This window comes from Cebus imitator, unplaced genomic scaffold (genome assembly GCF_001604975.1).
Source record: "Cebus imitator isolate Cc_AM_T3 unplaced genomic scaffold, Cebus_imitator-1.0 Scaffold404, whole genome shotgun sequence".
In the NCBI taxonomy this organism is placed as follows: Eukaryota; Metazoa; Chordata; class Mammalia; order Primates; family Cebidae; genus Cebus; species Cebus imitator.
Window position 1 is genome coordinate 1,917,934 of NW_016107719.1, and position 6,336 is coordinate 1,924,269.

Consider the following 6,336-nt stretch of genomic DNA (forward strand, 5'->3'; position numbering starts at 1 on the left):
TGGGCATGGTGGCACGTGCCTGTAGTCCCAGCTACTCAGGAGGCTGAGGCAGGAGAATTGCTTGAGCCTGGGAGGTGGAGGTTTCAGTGAGCCGAGATTGCCACTGCACTCCAGCCTGGTGCCTGGTGACAGAGTGAGACTTTGTCTCAAAAAAAAAAAAATAAAATAAAATAAATAAAAGCTTCCCCAATTAAGTCTGTTTACCCCACATTCCTTTGTCTCTGTTTGCTCATGTAAACTTTGTGCTGGGTGGCCCTCTCAGGAGAAGGTGTAAGGGCAATTACCCCCGTTCATGGTGTTTATTCTGGGCCCGGGAACAAAGCCCTTTTATCGTTTGTAAAACCACTCTTTTAACCATGTTAATTATCCACAAGGCTGTTGACTTAGAACCTCTGTTATTAAATCTATACTGAATAAATGTGAGGAGGAGCAGTGAGTGGTTGTTGGTTAGCTGCAATTGCCCTCTGAAAGCAGTTGATGACCATCCCTAGCTCACTCAAATCACTGTAGTGGGTGTGAGAGTGTATTTCATTCATCTGTCACTAAGTCAAAATTGTGCCAATACACTTGCTCAATGCAGAGGTGCTAAAAACCTTCCATTTGTAAAAGAAAACACAGCATCCATGACCCAGTAAAGTGAAACCCAATCAAAGGAGGGGCATCTGCACTCAGTGTAAGTTTTGCTTTCATCCTGCCTCTAAGGAGGGCAAAAAGGCTAACATCTAAGGTCCAACTATGTGTCAGGCATTTGATATTAGGGTCTTTCATTTAATCCTCATGGGAGATTATCACAAATTTCCTAATCAAGAATCAGCCTCCTATAAGTTAGCCTCCTGAGTGAGACTCCATGGCTACTAAGTGAGGGATCTGTGGTGCGAACCCAGGTCTTGCTGATACCAAAGGCCATGTTTTTCTCACCATCACTGGATACTTCCTTCTCATGCAAGGAGAGAGATGCAAATTCCATAAGAGAAAAGGGGGCTTGCAGTCCACACAAGCATCTTGGTTAATGTCTGGAGGTCATGTTAAAAGGTTAGAAAGTTGATTTTGTAAGCCAAGTGTGACATGGTGGGTCAAGCCTGTAATCCCAGCACTTTGGGAGGCTGAGGCGGGCAGATCACCTGAGGTTAGGAGTTTGAGACCAGCCTGGCCAATATAGTGAAACCCTGGCTCTACTAAAAATACAAAATTAGTAGGCATGGTGTCACTCCACTTGTAATCCAAGCTACTTGGGAGGCTGAAGCAGGAGAATTGCTTGAACCGGGGAGGTGGAGGTTGCAGAGAGCAGAGATTGCGCCATTGCACTCCAGCCTGAGCAAAAAGAGCAAAACTCTGTCTCAAAAAAAAAAAAAAAGTTGATTTTGTGATGGCTGCTGTTGCTAATCTGGGTGTGGAGTCAGGAGCTTCGGACTAGGGCTGGAGAGAAGAAGAGGATGAGCTCAAATCTTGACATGGACCAGGCTTTTTCCCTGTCTCATTGCGTCATTCATGGTTCAGCTTCAGGCAGCAAAAGTAATGAATGATTTCCAACCACAGAAGCCATTATTAAGAGAGCCAATAAAGATACGACAGATCTGGCAGGAGAACCAGATCCAGCCCAGGTGATGGGGTGTGAGGCTTGGGCTTAGCTACAGGTGGGTGGTTTTCCTTCACTCCTGGATGACTCAGCTTGGCAGCCACCCAGACTTCTATCAGGACACAGAGGTGCCGCCAGCTCTGGAGCCGTGTCAGGCCAGCTTTCTCCCGATGTCACTAGGGAATGGGGCTTTTCCTAATTCTTCATGGTCTGCTTGAGAGCTACTCTTCACCATTGCTCTACCTAGGCTGTGTTGCCCTTAAGAGCCGTCTTCACAAGGTACGTTTGGAGGATGTCAGGATGTCTTCCAAAGGGTTTGTAGACATGCTTTAAAGTACTTATGGAGGCAATGTCCCCTTTGCTTCAAGCTTCTCTCCTACTGTAGAAGATACTGTATACGGTGGTCCATTTCCAAGGCAAAGTACCTTGAATAGGCATGGGCCCATAAACTGTACAAGGGCAGGATACACTAGGCCCCTGCTCTTTTTTTTTTTTTTTTGAGACAGAGTCTCATTCTGTCACTCAGGCTGGAGTGCAGTGGCACACTCTCTGCTCATGGCAACCTCCGTCTCCCAGGTTAAAGCAGTTCTCCTGCCTCAGCCTCCCAAGTAGCTGGGATTACAGGTGCCTGCCACCATGCCTGGCTGAGTTTTTGTATTATTCATAGAGATAGGGTTTCACCGTGTTGGTCAGGCTGGTCTCAAACTCCTGACCTCAGACGATTCACCCACCTTAGCCTCCCAAAGTGCTGGGATTACAGACATGAGCCACCAAACCCAGCCCTAGGCCCCTGCTTTAATAGCCAGCACCTGCTTGTCGGGGCCCTTTTTTGTTACCCTCACCTGAACCAAAAAGTTTAGTCTAGAATAAAAGTTTACTAGCCTGCAAAATAGCTCACTTTATCTATTCTTATCAGATTGCCTGACTACCTGGGTCATACGTCAAATACCTGAAGAGCCCCCGAGCTGACTATGATTGCAATGCATTATGGGCTACAACAAAATGCAGTGAGATAACCCTAAAGTAAACACCTAAAAGCCCCAACCCAACGATCACTAGGTGGTGGCTGGGAAGATTGTGACCCCATAGGACTCAGCCTATGAGGAACCGGCGGCGGGGGGACTTGCTCACTAGGGGATAAATTGCTTGTTGTAACCGTACTGGGTGGATCTGCCTACCAGATGCCAGATCTTACAAGACTGTCATTAAAAGTCTCACTTCTGTAGTTCTCCGTGTTTCTAAGTCCATTTTTTGGGTTTGAACAGGTGAGTGTTTCTCACACTACCCACACTGGTGGGCCCCGCAGCCTTCCTGGTTGGTCCCGGAGTGGATGCCTGAAGGAGACTGCACCAACCAGATTCTCTCTCCTGGAGATTTAGACTCGAGAGGCAGCAGTTCTCATAGGTTAGCCTTGGCTGTCAGACCTGGAAGATCAGGAGACCTGGGGCTGAGGGTGCCCTTCTGGGACAGGTGTCAAGTCCTTGTACAGAGAAACCAGACTGACAAGGGTGCGGAATGAAGGACCGGAAGAAGAAGCAGAGCCAGAGAGGACCAGGCAGGGAGAGGGGCTGCCTTAGTGGGACAGCCTGCAGGCAATGCTGATGACATGGGGCTAGTGCTGCCCCCACTGTGGTCTCAAACACCGGACTAGTGCCCAGTCATTACGGAGTTTGGGACAATGATGCTGCTGACACCCAGCAAGACACCACAGCGGAAAGTCTGGCCTGATGCTCCCAGCTCTCTCCCTGCCATGCACAGACTCCACGGCCTGTGAGGAGGAGGTGGGAGGAGAGTTTTATTAGGAGAATTCATTTGGAATAATTGCCTAACTGTTTGCTACTTAGGAGAACATGGATCTGCAAGGGGTATTTTTATTTGTTTGTTTATTTTGAGATGGAATTTTGTTCTTGTTGCCCAGGCTGGAGTGCAATGGTGCTCACTGCAACCTCCGCTTCCCAGGTTCAAGTGATTCTCCTGCTCCAACCTCCCAAGTAGCTGGGACTACAGGTGCACGCCACCACGCTCGTCTAATTTTTGCATTTTAGTAGATGGGGTTTAACCATGTTGGTCAGGCTGGTCTCGAACTCCTGACCTCAAGTGATCTGCTGGGATTACAGGCATGAGCCACCGCACCCAGCCTGCAAAGGGTATTTTTAGGGGTTAGAAGCATCTTGAGGCATCCCTTCTTAACATTTTCACACCACAGATCACTGAATGGGCATTTGGCACATTCATAGATCATCAATTTGCAGTAAAAAAAAAAAAAGTACAATTTCATCAATGATTTTAAATTTAAAGAGGGTGTTTGAAACATTAATAATGGTCTCACATCCATGAGATCTTCATTCCTTTCTTCCTCCCTCTCTCCTTCCCTTTCTCCTTCCTCTGTATCCCTCCTCCTTTCTTCCCTCCCTCCCATCTCTCCTTCTTGCCGCTGCTTTGCTGTTTGTTGCCATCAGGGCAGGGGTGGAGCAATGAGTGGGTTTCACTCCCGCCACACAGTGATTGGCTCAGGAGTGGACACGTGCCCTAAGCCAGTCTAATCCATGTGAACCTCAGGACGTTCCTGGGAATCGTGGGACACAGAGACTCTCTGTTGGTCTAGATAGGCGGGGTGTACTGCAGGCTTGGCGCTGCTGTAACGATATTTTTACCACAGATGCTGGTCTGAGAAGACGGCTACACAAGGAGGAAGACAGAGCCAAGGCACCTGCAGCGAGCCAGAGCCAGAGCCCTGACATCACAAACGCTATAATTGGTTCCATTTATTGTGTAATCCACTTGAAATTGGATTTCTGTCATCCCCGACTGGAAGTGTACTGACCTGCACACTACCTGTGTTTCCTCACAGCAGGCTCAAAAGCTGTGCATTGAGCTCATCCAGGATTAAATGAAGTTTGTATTTTTTTCTTTATTACTTCCTTTAACCCTGAATCAGGGTCCAGAAGCATTTTGTTGACCATTAACTCTTCTCTGTGAGTAAAGCAGTGTGAGGAACAACCTCTTTTATTGGCAGAGCAAAGCTCTTCCCTGCTCAGTCACAGCGGCTTCAACTCTGGCATGGGTCCTGAAGTGCCATTTCTAGCACATGACTCACCAAGTAAATAATCTGTAAATGAAAAGCCTCTTATCATGCTTTGGCATGGAAACAAGGCGACAAGCCAGGCAGCATTTTTCCCTTATGTCTGAACCCCACATGCACCAAGGGCTGTTTTATGCCTTGCACATGAGGAGTTTGGTTTGCTCAAAAGCGAAGTATTGGCTAACATGTGTGCACACTAGCAATTGTGTTTCTGCTTTGTGTGCTCTGTTATCTGATAAAGGAGCTTTGTCAATATCCTTTTGGCTCTCTCTCCAAGCTAGTCTTCATTATGATCGCTGAGCTGATTTATGGGCTTCTTGGCAATTGTATGACTGATATCTATCTGTGTTTGCTAAGAGGACAGCAATTTAGAATGATATTTCTGTCACTTTAGTCTCCTCTGCACCTTTAATAAGAAGAATCAATGTTCCATTAGAAAGTTATTTTGTGCTTGCTCTGGAAAAACTGAATTGGTTGCTTTTTCTAAAGATAATGAGAATCATTTTTTATGGCTCCAGACTACTATTTGTCAACATTTTCATTTAACAGTAATATATTGAGGACTAGGGACATATTAATTGCTTGTCCAATACATGAAATGTTTAAGTGTTCCTCACTGAGCTTAGACTCACAATTTTCATTGATGGCTACATGTATAAAATCACCACCCAAGAACTTGTCTGTCCTTGAATATGTAGTTTTGTATTTCTTCTCTCTCTCTCTCTTTCTTTCCTTCCTTCCCTCCCCCTCCCTCCCCCCTCCCCTCCCCTCCCTGCCCCTTTCCTTTCCTTCCCTTCCTTCCTTCCTTCCTTGAGACGGAGTCTTGCTCTGTTGCCCAGGCTGGAGTGCAGCGGCACAATCTCAGCTCACTGCAACCTCTGCCTCCCAGGCTGAAGTGATTCTCTTGCCTCAGCTTCCCAAGTAGCTGGGATTACAGGCACCTGCCACCATGCCCAGCTAATTTTTGTATTTTTAGTAGATACGGGGTTTCACCTTGTTGGTCAGGCTGGCCTCGAACTCCTGACTTCATGATCTCCCTAAGGAGATTTAGTTTTCTTAAGAGAATAAGCCAAACATTTCAGGCTAAAACAGTCAACCCTAGATAGATAACAAACAGTAAGATATTTCCCCCCATAACTTGTTTTTTCTTTCACAGTGCTAGCATGTCAACAACATCTAAATAGTGGGAACTGGTGAAAAGGATCATTCTTGGACCTGAAAAAATTTGACATCTGTTCCAAAACTTGTTTTATATAATCATAATTTTAATTTATAAATTTCAGATTTCGACTAGTTTTGTATTGTCCAATAATTATTTTGACAAATGATTTACTTTGCTTTCTGAGTGGTGGTTGAATAAAATTGGGCAGCTAACCTTTACAATCCCATGTTCCTTCCAAATTAAAAAAAAAAACAAAAAAACAGGAAAGAATTAGCGATTGTAAACTCATACCTGCAGGCATGAGGTAGATGCTATCCTGTGTGTTTTATAAACAGGCGACATTTTACCCAGGGCAGAGGTAGGGGGGAATGGGAGTTGATGTTTAATGGGCATGGAGTTTCCATTTGGGATGATGAAACAGTTATGGAGCTGGATGATGGTGGCACAATTCTGTGAATATACTTAATGGTGAATTTGATGTCTTATGTATCTTACCACACTTTTTTTTTTTTTTTT